Consider the following 14,615-nt stretch of genomic DNA (forward strand, 5'->3'; position numbering starts at 1 on the left):
TGCAAATATATTGGTTTTGTTTTTAATAGGGAATGGGAGGTAGTTACAAACTTGCAACATACCTTAATACAATAATACCTATCAAAACCCAAGGGATAAAAGATTTAATATGGATAGGCATTCAACAATGAGGAAGTGCGAAAACCTTTGCTATAAAAGGGACAAAAATAATAAAAATAATTTGACAATAATAAGAATATAAGATGATGAAAAATTGCTTGAAAATCCCATAAGAATATGAGTTAAAGAAGGCCACACTGATATGCGACTGACTGGTTCACTTTAGCGATCTAATAAATAAGGGGCCGATGACTCCAAGGGGCAGACTATATTGTTTGTGTTGTTCATATGCACACTAAGCAAAATCATAGCCAACATTAAAAATCACATATGGTATTGACGTATTGTAGAAAGAATCCGAATCAAAACCATCCTTCTTTCCTTAGTTCCTTAAGTGCCCCATATTACGATTACCCTATCAGTCAGCGACAGCTGGCCGACCACTATTAGATTGGCAATGGGTGTAGGGTTGGTGTAGCCTCGAGTAATGGTCATTTCTATTCCATAACTCCGTTAGCTGCTATAGTGTTGTTTGTTGTTTGAGGTAGCTCTTTAGCTGCAATTAACAATATGAAGAGAGATAAATCCAGAAGGGTATATTCTTTTGGAATTTCAGTTGAAGAAGCTTTAACATGTGATAATAACATAAGGTTTGATTGTACAAAATACCTGGGAACTAATTGCCTAGTGATACATAAATAGCTATACATTACATGCTTTACATAAGATGTCAGATAAGTTTGACCCAACCCTGGGTTGAATTTGATGTTGTCACCCTTGTTCTTTGTATGGAGTCCAAATTAATTTGCTGACATCGACCTCAAGACCACCACGGCCAGCAGCTTTCAAATGACGATCAAGGACTTTGGGGTCCGCACAGATAGCATGTTGCACTTTTCTATACTAGATTAGCTCTAAGCTCTATAAGGTGGTCAAGATATCCTCAGCTTTTATGGCCGTCATATCACTAAGCTCCTGCAAATGGAAAAAAAAGAAAAAAGAAAGGCATAGTAGCTTTAAGGAAATGATTATCTATTAAGTATCAAACTATATGTAATTTGCATAATATATTTCTGTACATAACATGTTGTTCCAATTGACACATTGGATTTCTAAGAGTCAGAGTATTCATTCTTCTCCCTCCCCGGATATCATGTTGCATTTTAGTTTTCTCATTGTTTTTTGTATCAAGAGAGAAGATAGACACATTTATCCTAGAAACACTTGCAAGCTATAATGCATTTCATTGAGCTTTCGAATAAAATGCTGTGGATCAACCAAAAACCAATGTGGAAAAAGGAAAAAGGTGGTACTTAAAGAACTCTACTTCAAAAACCAAAAAATATATATACTAAAAGCTAGTGTGCAAATGGCACACACGTATACAAAAGGGAATACAGGAACACAGTTATTAGATGCTAGTAGAGAGGGTAAGAGTTACCTTGATGGAGATATTACTCGTGTTTTTTCAAGATATCAAGGAGAACCCTGGTCCAATATCCTCTGTGAGCTCAACAAATCCAAGGTCAGAAATTGTATTGTTTGAGGTATCTCTTTAGCTGCCAATACGATGATACCTATTAGAATAAGTGAGCATTGGGATCCATAAAAAACAATTGCTATATCAAGATACTCCATTCCATAGTAAGGCCTATGCAAAATCAAGCACAAAACAATAACAGATCTGTGTTTACTTCCAATTTCATAGGTGTTTGCACTTGCACGTAATATCTAAAGTCAACAAACAATGAACAATGAGCACAACACAATTATAGCCAATAAAGCAAGTATGTGTTCATCCTTACTGAACACTTGATGTAGAAAATGACATAGTCATCATCAAAACCTTCGAATTCCCCGCCATTGGAACATGCAGCTATCAAAAATATATCAAATTCGACATATGACCCATCGTGTGCAACGAATAAAAATGAAGCTTGAATCGGAGAAATTAACACACATGGTAGAGTTTCTACAATCTTACACACCTTTATTGCTGAAAATGTAACCATAAGAAAGCATAAACAATAATAAAGGGATTGTAAAACAAAGGAAAAATTCAATTTGAACTCTACAAGAAATAGAGAACATGATCAAACAAAATAGATAGAATAAAGAGAGAAGTGATAGCAATACTGACCTGAGAAATGTGAGAGCAAGTGGGGAAATTCATGACCGCCTGAGGAAACATATCCGTTAGGCTATCCCCACCAAAACCTCCCCGAAATATAACTTTTCAATTTATTAGCTTAATAGATAACGATGAGCTATTTAAATGATTCTGGCAAAGACAATGACTTACGAACCTCCATCAATATAAAAAAAATGGGTGTTCTTGTAAATAGAGGAAATTAGAGAGCAAAATAACGAAATAGTGAAAGATAGAGAGACATGAAGACCTGAGTGCAATGCATTCATTATAGAGTGGTATGTGAGAAAACCAGAGAGTGCAAGAGATGAGAACCCCACCATGCCTCTCCTATTTTCGGTAACAACTTTTCCTCTCCCATTATACTCGTTGTGGTGAGAAAGGGGAGGTTTCTTTCTTTAAAAACTAATGCCTATGAGGTATTATTTAAAGACAATGCGTTATATTCTCAAAAAATAAAATAAAGAAATGCGTTATTTAGAAGCCCATAGTCCCAAACGGCCAAACCCACATTAATAGATTAATAATAATTCATTTAAGGTCATTTACAAAAACTATTAGGGGGGTTTCAAAACAATCTAAGACATTCATCTCATTTAATTCATTTACAAAACATTTTGTACCTTTTAAATGTCATTGAAAATTAGCTTCAAAGGAGTTTTAAAATGATCTAGCTAAGCCATTCATTCTGCCTCTATCAAACAGGCGTGCACCAAGTACAAATCGTGTTCCTACCATCTCAGGCCATAGCAAATTGAGTAGGGAAGTGTGGCCTTGTGTTGTGTCGGGGTTTTCTTACATCCCTTCAAGTGTAGTGTCCTTATTACATTAAGAAAAAGTACTACAGCGGTCAAGCGACTACATTAAGGAAAAAGTTAATCATGTGGCAACTTCGGCTTGACCCAAACTCAAGATGTAGTTGGTCACTATGGGAGCAAGACACCAAAACATTGTCCGTAGAGGATCTGCAACCCAATGGTAATTTAATTAAAGTTTGATGGTTTTGAAAAATATTGTTAATAACTTTAGGCAGATAGAGAAAAGAGATCGTAATAGCTAAACGCCAAATTACTAAGAAACACAAAAGCGAGTTAAGCGGAAAATGTGATGCAATTTTACCTTGGGTGGCCTTTTATGCGTGTACAACATTATCTTGCAAGAAAGGATAAAAATGTTCTCATTGTAATCCTGGGAGTGCATTTCACCCTCTCTCTTACCCGCCGTCATTTAATATCCAGGTTCATTGAAGTAAGGTTTCCCATTTAGCACCAAGTAACAATCTAATGAATTACTATCGAAATAAGTTAGACAGCCCAGCAAACCTTACAAACGAATTCTTAAACTATCAACATATCTTATCTAGGAGCAGAAAACAAATTACTAAATGTTTAATATTCATCCCTTCCCCCCTGCCCCAACTTCCTTTCCCATCCTCATCTTGTAATGAAAGACTCTTCCCCTATTTAACACAATCCTCTCCAATTGAGCCCGTCGTATCGGCGCCCAAAGAAGACACTGACCATCAGAGAGACTCGATTTTTATAAATCACAATCAAGAAGTCAAAAACTCAGCTATCAAGCTGATTTCATGTCTGCCAGACAACCACAGGGTGCCAAAATTAAAATGTTGTTGAGGACAGAGAAGGAAGGTGAGACATGGCTTTTGGATGTCTTTTTCAAACTTTCGACACAAAACCATATCACTTACAGCGAAGGATGCTCCAACACAATTTTCACAACCTCAACTATTTCTCTCTTTATATTCCTTTCATTTTCCACCTACCTTGAGACCAGAAAGAAAACTCCAAGAGATGAATAACTCCAACTAAAATTATTAACATATTTCTTTTTGCAAATCTTTGGTCTAATGGATCTTAGGAAACTCCAAGATAAAATTCTATTACGTTCTATTTAATAACTTATTTTTTATGATTCTTTCCTAATTGTATATCATATCCAACATACGCCCAAATCATGGGAAGTTATTACGAAGAAAAAAGATTATGTATAGAGTAAGTGAATTGACAAAGAAAAGAGCTTGACAAACCTTACGTAATACATCATCGCCGCCTTGATAAAGAATGGATCTCTGCAAGACATCACCATGCTCGGGAATATCCTTCCTTGAACAATAACATATTCTTAGCAAGTGGATTTGAAAGATGCATATGACAGGAAGAAAGTCTCCTTGTTGGTTTTGAAATGGGGTACATTTGCAAGCAACAGTCCATTTCTCCTCAACTTAATTCTTCCCCGTAATTGATTCGGTAGCAAGGTTTTTTCAAGGCTTTTTCAACCCATAAATCGATTCTTGGGTTGAATTATTGAAGAAAGAGGAAAGTTATTTTTGAAGAAGAAGAAAACTTTTTCCGTGATTACCTGCAAATGACAATCAAAAGAATTGAATGTGGTTTTCTACATAAAGGAATTTTTAAAAAAAAAAAAAGTTTTTATTGCTGAAATAAGGAAAAAAAAGGAGAAGAAAACTTTTTCTCGCCATTGCCTGCGAAATGACAATCGAGTTTTGGAGGATGAGAGACGAAATAGAACGCGGGTTTTCATTTATTGCAGAAAATTAACTTTTTTTTTAATTTGTGATAAAGGTAAGGGAGAAGCAGAGAGTAACATGATAATTTGTTACTTAGAAGAAGTGATCATGATTTATGATATTCAATACACCATTGCTTGCCACCACGTTTTTGGATTAATCCTGTGGACAATGAAGGTTATATTTTTCTTATATCACACGTGAAAACAATCATATACAAAAGTAATCTAACCTCTTCCATGGCTAGGCAATGCGTCCAAACTGCAAGAAGAATATGAAATTGGAGACTGTGAGAGAGTAGAAGATAAACAAAAATAATCAGTAAATGGCAAGGCAATTTAGAGATGATTGAGGAGAATCGCAGGAATAGAGAAGAAGAACATATATTTTTCTCATTTTTTTTACCTTTTAATTGGGAAAGCAGAGAGAGTTCGAAACGGTGCGTTGTTTGCAAGGAGTTTTTGCCTTTTTTGAGTCTGAGAATATCTATTTACCAATTTACCCTTTGTTCCATTTAATTTTCCGGTACCCTTCTCATTAAAAATTTTGGACTAAAATCGGGAATACGAAACCAATTGGAAAATCTGGGGTACTGAAAAGTTAGACAGCCAATTTTTTTTTGCTCTTTACAGAAAGGGTAAATTGGTAATTTAAACCATCCCCAGACTATAAAACACAATGTTTTGACATTTTCAGACACACCGTTTCCCCATACTATAAAACACAATGTTTTGACATTTTCGCATTACACAAGAGAGAAAGAAAATATAAAAAAAAACGGTTAACTCAGAACTTCCCTATTCCCAAATTTCCATGAGTAATGATTTTGCTATAACAGTTATCTAGCAGAATAAATAGAACGTTTGAATGTAATGTGATCGCCTGATTTTATTTTTTTTATTATTATTTTTTTTTTTTTTTTTTTTTTTTTTTTTTTTTTTTTTTTTTGGGTAATGTCTAACTATAAATCACATTCTACTACGTTGCTCTTTTACGTTAGTTTTTTAACATTTCATGTTTGACAAAATGTTTTGGTGTACAATGACATGGACGTTTAATTGAAACAATGCGTCTCTTCCCATCTTTGACTCTCCGTATTCCTAATAAATAAATAAGACCTCAATTTCCTTCACTTTCTTCCCAATAAAACTTGACGAAAAGTTTTTGATTGCTTTGGTTATCCAGATTAAGGCTTCCAACCGTCAATGACCACTGGTTCACCACGGAAGAGGTGTCTTCAATTTTCCTCTTTCTAATTTAAGTGTTTTATCTAAGTGATTGAAAATTTTACCAAATTACATATAACCCGTCATTCTCAAATTGTTCGCACTAATGAATTTTAGGATGTCTTATTTTCAGTACATTTACTTTTTATTGGGTTGATAGTATTCTATCGTTCTACTTAAATTTCTTTGTTTATACAGTGATAGTAGTCATGTACATTCGTAGGCCTTATCAATTCCTGAGTTTGGCGATCATCAGGTTTGACACTTTAGGATTTGTGGACTATGGATGCATTGCTTCACCATGGAAGAGGTTAGCTTAGTGTTCATACTTTCAGATATTAGCATTTAATTTATTTTTTCAGTCTAACCTATGCACCAATGGTGTTATGTAAGTCTAACAAAATTCCAGACATCCAATTGTTGTTTCATTTCAATTAGCTTCAAAATTTAATCCACTTTCACTTTCCCTCTTTTAGTTCTTTCCTACCATTCCTCTGTGGGCTTGACCGTTTGCCAAGGAACAAACTTAAAACTTATCAACTTCTGATCTCAGTTGTGTGTTTTCATTTCCTGTATTGATTGCATTCTTTTTTGGTTTATTCTGTTATGGTCCCGGTAGCGTATAATGCAATTCTAAGGATGATTTTTCTTCTTCCCAAAATTATCATTCCAATGTATTTTTTTAGTTAAGGTTGATGATTCTCATGGTGTTAATATGATGTAGAATGGACAAGAGAAGTTAATATTATATTTCCTCTATGTTTATTGAGAACTTTTACTTTTTTTTTTTTTTCCCAACATAAGTTGTCATCTAAATGCATTCAAATTCATACATGTCGGTTATTCCTCAAGTTTTAAATGTATGTCATTATCTTCTTTTCGGTTATTTTAAGGATAAAAAATGAAAGGACTCATCACTCATATTCTGCCGTCCACCGTTCGTGAAGAGGTACCATTCTTTTCCCACCTTTCTTTTTGCTTAATAGTTCCATTGCTTGCTAATCCTCGACGTACATCACCATTGAAATCCAACATTTATGTGTACGTAAATTAGTTGTTGCAGACTTAACCGTTGGTGAAAAGCAAACATTGATTATAGAAATTTTTTCTGTTTGCATATATAGAAAAGTAGACGTTATCTTAGCTGTTTAAATAAAGTAGGCTAGGTCTCTATCTCCGGATTCACTGATTCAAGGGTTTTAGATGGGATGGGGGGCTCATCCAATTCCGTGGGTCTCCCTGATGCCCTCTCGATATCTTCTTTATCTGAGTCAACCCTTCGCTTATCGAAGGTAGCAGGGAAGCAGCCTTGAATAATGTGTGTCAACTTATAAAAATTGGTAAGGATCGCCAGATTTATACCCCCTACTTAGAAAATTTTGCTCAAGCAATTCGCACAAGAAGATATGAAGTGAACGGAACCTTCAAAAGTTCAATCTGTTGATATTGATTTTAATTGTTTATTGACTTTTTTTTTATTTGATTGAAAAGTCCAATTTTATCTATAAATCCAGTGATAGCGGTTGTACATCGACTAATGGAGGCCTGCTTATCACAAATTGTTATGTTGTGGGGGTACACTATTTAGCTATTTTAGCCGTGTTAAAATTTTGAGAGCCTCTTCCCATAACTATAGTAATCATTCGGTATGTTTTTCTTTGTTATACATTTGTCTTTCTCATTGTGTGATATAGACCGATTAAATAATTTAGACAATGTTATTGTGACTTTGATGTGTTTTTAAAAATTAAAATGAGCCCCTTATAAATTGGTGAGTCTAACATATCGATTAGAAGAACTCTATATTATAGTGTGTTTTGTTTCAAGGTTTTTCTGAGTAGTTGCACTGAAGTAGTCCCTATTTCTTTGATACAGTTTTTTTTTTTTTTTTTAAGTGGAAATTTTATTAATAATGATAACGAGTTTTACAAATAATTAGGACAAGCGTACAACAAGCTGCGCCGCAAATCCTTTCTGAATAACAAAACCTATCCTCCTAAAAACAAACTCGTTAGAACCAACTGTCATTACATTGCAGTCCATAACTTTTCTGCAATCTCTTAAGGAGCTCAACGTGATTTGTTGTGCCAAGAAACCAAAGGTGTCAAAACTGAAAGGAATGAAACAATCTTTGGTTAGCTCTACAAGCCTCCTCGTGTTTCTCAATTTTCCCTACCGCTGCTCTATTAGTTGCTTCTCCCACCTCAAAGACTCTATTCCCAAGCCCTACTAATAGAGAGGCTCCAGTTACATCAACACACGCATGCCTCCCCTCGGACCAACTGTAGATCAATACATCCGGGGCCGGTGTCGATCTCCCCTCATTCGATCAGTGAGAAAAATTCACAGGAGCCTCCTTCTTCACACAGTACCCCAGCCCTCCAAAATGCATCACATAAAATATCTCGACATGATCATGTCGTATTTGAAGCCTGGGAAATATCTACAATGTCTTTGCATGGTCCCCAAAAAGTATCTAGTCTCCGCTCTTTTTTGCACACAGGGCATAGACCACCATCTGAGTACAAAGGAATCATGAGGCGGTACCGGAGAATAGAACGATACTCTACCGGCGACATGCGCTGTCCAAGTCCCTCCAAAGGAATCTTTTTTTTTTTTTTTTTTTTGGCCTTAACGTTTACTTAGCTTCCTCAGAATCTCCTCTTATCTCTGCCAACATAACCTTCAAATAAATTTGCCTGTTTAATATTGATATCTTGACTTTTCTTAGTGAGAATCTCCTCTTAGTTTAATTAATATTTCTTTTGTATGTATGAGGACCATGTATAAAGAAATTGTGTTATGATTCATAATAAATATAATTTACTTTATTGACTTACTTTTTAAATTTTTAGTTGCATTATATGCAATGACGTATTCTTTGAGTAATTTGATTATTACAGTAGCTATGAATTATAGTTGATATCATACCTTACAACAAGTGTCTTCGACCTGTTACTGAGATCGTTCCTTTTCTTTCATGAGAAGATCTTATGTGTGCATACCTCTATGCAGTGGGCACAAGTGTTGTGAAATCCTCAATGGAAGCGCATTATCGTCGGGTCTTATTGTTCTAACAACTTGGAGTTTATACCAAAGAGGAGTGGGGAATCAAGGGTGCCAAGTATACATCGATATCTTTCTTAGGTTGTTTTGGACCATGAATCAACGTTGTCAACATCATAAACTTTCGCTTCATGCACAACCAAGGTAGGAGGTTGTATGTGACTAACATTACCGGCCACAAACTATATCTACTGCTAAGAGAGTTGAATAGGTTGACCCCATCAACTGAAAGTGCTAAACAAAGGTTTCTTGACTCACTTGCAAACTCTGACCACCTATTATCGACCTCCTTCCATGCTTTAGAGTCAGCTGGGTGATGCAATTTATCATCGATTACTCTTTCATTGGCATGCCATGTTAGTGACTTTGTTGTCTCCTCAGGCTTAAACATTCTTTCAAATCTTGCAATTAGTGGAAAGTACCCATAATAACTTTTGTGACATTTGGTCTATCTTACTTTTGTTTTCCTTGTATCGTGACACTCCACAAGTAAGCGCTTTTCGGTTAGGTTTTGAAATCATCACCTCTGTAAAGTATACAATTGTTGGGACACACATGTATTTTTTGGTATTTCATACCATAAACTGACAATGTCTTCCTAACTTCATGCATGTTTGAAGGCAACACATTATCTTTCAAAGGAAACAGCTCCCGTAACACAATCAACAAATTCGTAAAACTTGTGTCGGACCTTTGCTTTTAGATTAAATAATGTAACCACTGTTGATAGCTTTCTAAACTTCGGGTTGCCTTCATACAGAGGTGTCTCTGCGTCTTCAAGCAACTCTTTAAACTTCTCAGGATTAGCCTCGAATTGTTCTTCTGTAATATATATATACCATTCGCTTCATGGGTACCACATCATCTAGAGTCTCCATCTCATGATATTGGTTGTCATTGGCATATGCAGGAACACTGGGGTCAGCAAAATTAGAAGATCTTTCCCCGTTAAATCTCCATGTCGTATAAGTTGTGTCAATACCATGATGTATAAGTTGTGTCAATACCATGACGGTATCAATTATTTATTTCCTACTCTCACATATAGATTTATGCAATATATAGAGTACGGAATCGTTCCACTCCTAAACTACCAAGACATAAAGAAATCAATTAATCAACACAAGGGAACAATTGTGAGAGCAATATTTATAGAGATGAATTTACACTATGAAACTAATTATATGAATTTACTTATAATAATTTAACTAGAATATGGAGAAGAGATTAGGATTATTTGAGTTTACTTAAATAAATTCATAATATGCTAGTGTAGATTATTGCAATCATAACCAATTAAGATTAATTGTGATCCCTAATTATTCATGGCAATCTCTACCAACTAATAATTAGCATGTGAGGAAGTTCAACCCATTCTCATGGCGAATCAACTAACCTACTAGAGTGAACTCTTAAATGAAATAATTCTAACTAACACATCAAGTCTTTATCCAAGCTTCATCAAACCCCTCTAATGGAGGTTTAGCTAGAATTCATTAGACTATCATTTCTAACACAAGAACAATAAAAACAAGTTATTATTGAATAACTAATTAAACTTTCTTAATCTAAATTAACAATAGTCTAAGATTCAAACATGGACTACAATTGAAATTTAAACTAATTTAGAACTAAGATTATGAATACTAATTATCAATTTAACACAACTAAATCTATGAATGCATTCGAAATTAAAGATTGAAATATAACTAAGTATTTTATTCTAAAACTCAAAACTTGTTCTAACAACTAATAAAATTGACAACTAACTAGATTAATCTATATAAACTAATTTAATGAATTAAAACTAATTCTATATTACCAAAACTAAATTTTATGAACTAGAACAAGGGTTAGATCTAGATAGCTTAAGAGCTAAGCTTTTGTCCCTTGATATAAAAGAGTTAGATTCCCAAATTCATGCATGAGCTGAGGAGCCATGTTTTGAGCCGAAAAATTGAGCCCAAAACCCAATTTGTTGAATCCAAGACTTCCCATTCTAGCCGTATTACTGTAGCTCGAGTTTTCACCAACTTATACTACTCTAATCTAGTCAAGGTCTAGACCATTGGAAAGAGCTTTCTGAGCCGGTCATTTTGATATAAAATGGGCCCAAATCCGAGGTCTGAGTCTAAAGATATAGCATTTTGAAGTTCTATTGACTTTTCTTCAGCTTTCTAACCGGTTTGACTTTCACTTAACAGCTTTGACTTGGGCTTTTTAAGGGTTTTTTCTCCATGAAACTTGGGCTTTCTTCATAGAACTTTCATAGCAATCCCTTTAGCTCTTTTTAACGCCTAATTAGTAACGAATTTACATTTATTCAACTCCAAAGCCTGAAATACTCAAAATTACGTAATTAGTCATAAACCTATATTATTAATCACATAATTGGTCTAACAGCAATATTGTTAAGGGGTTAAAATTACAGTTTTGGGCTCTTATCAAACCACCCCCAAACAGTATTTTGCTTGTCCTCAAGCAAATATGTGAAATTAGAATAAGTGACCAAAAATAGAGTTCTAACTAGTCTCGTTTCGCCGAGTGCGATTGCATTGACCATATGCAACAAGGCCTTAAACCACTAGGAATTCCCTAGTGGACGAAGTTATAACCTCTCGTGAGAGTTTTCGATGAAGGTACTCACAAACTTCATCTATACTACAACGACTAAGATATAAAACTATTGTTTTCTTATTTATGTCTCAATTATCTATACATCTCAATAGCAATGAATACAGAATAATCAAGTCGAAACCTAAGCTAATATATGCATAATAATCGATCATCTACGAATAAACATATATACAATGAGTAATACTATGAAATGTACTAACAGGTCCGTTTCTGAAACTTTGGAATAGCATCCTTAAGTAGGTCCTCACATAAAAGTCAAGACAAAAATACTCTGATTTTTCCGCTCAAGTTTCACTACTCCAGTGTGCAATGGGCACACTTTACCTTACAATCTCAATGACACACAAGGAAGCCGAAGTCGATCAAACACATCTGCCACTTACTATCACACTAACCTATTCCTAATTGAGCTAGAGGTTTTTATTAGGTGTTGCGGGGATTAGGAGATGGTTTAAGAAGGAAGAACATGGATATTCAAAAAGGACAAGTCTGAGATAATAGAGTCTTCATATTATGTAACTAGAGGAAATCTTATTATTTACTTTTGCTTCTACACTTTGTTTCCATCTTTAGCCATATTTTTCTTTTTCTTTTTTGGCTTTTGACTCCTTTGATTATATTTTTGGAGTTCTAACTCTTTATTTCCTTTTATTTATTTATTTATTTATTTATTTGGATAGAAACTTTCTTTTCTTATTTGAAACGACTAACAAATTCTTAATTTCAAAGGTCTTTCTCTTTTCTATTATTCATCTCTATTCTCAGACTCATTCAAAGAATGGGTATGCTGATTGTTATTTTTATTTTTATTTTGTTTTGTAAAAGGGTAAAGGAATTGTGGTTTATGAAAGGCTAAAGAAAGGCTCAGAGGGGCGACTAGCAGAAAATAATTTCATAAGGTTTGAATTTCTGGCTACATCGATCAAAAGAGGGCCTAAATTCTCGCTTAGGATATGGTATAGTGATCAAGCAAGTGGACGTGTGATTTCTCTATCCGGATTTTACTTCTCCCTTATGTCATTTCTCAAATGTTTCACTCATATAAGGCTTTATTAGGCTATATTCTCACAGGATTTGTAGAATAAATACTCTAGCCTAAATTTCAGAAACTTACTGCTAACAATCATAGATACTCATGTAATATATTTATAGATAGATGCAAAGATTATTACCTATATATTAACCTAAGTTTTTAAAAATTATTCTAATGCAAAAGCTACGTGAGACTTCTAGATTATTAAGAGCATAGAACAAGAAAACAATACCAATATTCCTAAGTGTATAGCATACTTTTTATTTTTATTTTTAAATTTTTGAAAATTTTACTAGAAAACAAGTGCATATTATACATATATATATATGCTAATAGATGTCTTAATTACACGTGTTTCTATGCCACCCCCAAACAAGAAGCATGCTTTGTCCTCAAAGTATTAAAATAAAAAGGGTAGAAAAATACCATGAAAACGCGTGAAATTCTGAAACACCTGCAAAACAAGGTTAAAACATACTAATATAGAAAAAGAAAAATAGACGAATAAGCAGACACTAACTGAAACTAAAAACTTACCTTATCTCCCCTGTTTAAGCGTTGTCAACCTCTTCTATAAAGAAATGAGGTTCCTTCGCATCCTGCCATGCCATGATGATTTGCTAGGTTTCTCGCCATTTATCATCTACGATCGCTAACTTGTTAAGCACCACTTGGTCGGATGGAGTGTATGGGGCAACCAAATGAGGTTGTAGCCTCCACCCCGGCCAAGTCATTGCACGGAAAGATTGAATAATACAATTTGTGGGTCTCACAATATAGACCCCAACCCAATCCGTGAGACGGGCACTAAAAATAGGGAAGAAATATAGCATAATACGACAAACTAAAATAGGCATAAGAAGGTACTTATGTCTTATGCTATGGGCTCGTGCTAAACTAGACATTAAGGTCTGGGCAATATCATAGAGAATACGTCCCCCAGCTAAAGCAAGGAAAATATCACAAGTTTCGTCATTCGCAGAAGAATAATGTCATTCCCATTTAATGTTTAGCATGATCCAAAAAATAACAGTGCCCACGTTCATGGATAGGCTACCAAGGGCGACGTTATACTCCCCTTGGTCCTCTATCCTAAAGATTCCTGCCCCATAATGCTCATGTAAATCCTCATAGTTATAGAGGTATATATTATCTACCAAATAGGCCCATGAGTCTTGTATTTCAGCAGGCATAGCAAGTCCGATAGCAAAGGCTAACAAGAACCTGGTAATTTCCATCATTTCATTCTCACTGGTGATGGAGAACACTTGTTCTCCATTCGGTCTATCAAAGAACTTACAATTATCATAAAAATAAGATGTACGTGCAGGAGAATAAAGTTCATCAGGTCTTACTATTAGTGGTTCCCAGCCTGCTTGTATGATCACCTCGCGAAACCACGCATCATAGGTGTTTCTTTGGAACAAGTCTTCAAAAGACTGCTCAGGTATGACTGTAGGATATTTCATCCAAAACTACTCTCGAGAACAACTGCAAACGATCCTGGAACAACCCACAAAAAATCGGAATTTTTCGTGCCCACGGGGGTCAGAGCGCGGGGGGCGCTCAAGCTTAGCCTGGGGAGGGCGCGAGTCACGCTAAGATGTTTTGGAGTTACAGTGTTTTGGGTGCGGGGGTCTCTCTAGTATGCTATTGTCTTTCTTTGAGACGTCCCACCCTATGACGAGATAGCATTTTTGTATACTTTGTATAACTTGAATTGCAATGAGAAAATATGAGTTATTTTACTCTTATTGGAATCCATAGTCCATTTTATAATGAGATAGTGTATTTTAACTGCAATGTATACTTGATGGATATCTACCTACGTGAATGTAGAACTGGGTCAGTTCTTATGAGTATTCGGGCAAGTACTCTAGAGCATTCATGGAACAC

At 35.0% G+C, this 14,615-nt stretch overlaps 2 long non-coding RNA genes across 2 annotated transcripts in view; one reads left to right on the forward strand and one right to left on the reverse strand.

Moving 5' to 3' along the window:
- Positions 1–14,615, forward strand: part of LOC147500413 (uncharacterized) — a 61,945-nt gene that overhangs the window by 45,729 nt on the left and 1,601 nt on the right. The window lies entirely within an intron of this gene.
- Positions 644–4,410, reverse strand: LOC147500416 (uncharacterized). Its single transcript, XR_015196335.1, has 5 exons — positions 4,257–4,410; positions 3,329–3,489; positions 2,201–2,239; positions 1,502–1,563; positions 644–1,035 (listed from the first exon to the last, which is right to left on the reverse strand). It is a non-coding gene; the product is annotated as an uncharacterized LOC147500416 (long non-coding RNA).

This window comes from Coptis chinensis, chromosome 5 (assembly GCF_015680905.1).
Source record: "Coptis chinensis isolate HL-2020 chromosome 5, ASM1568090v1, whole genome shotgun sequence".
NCBI lineage: Eukaryota > Viridiplantae > Streptophyta > Magnoliopsida > Ranunculales > Ranunculaceae > Coptis > Coptis chinensis.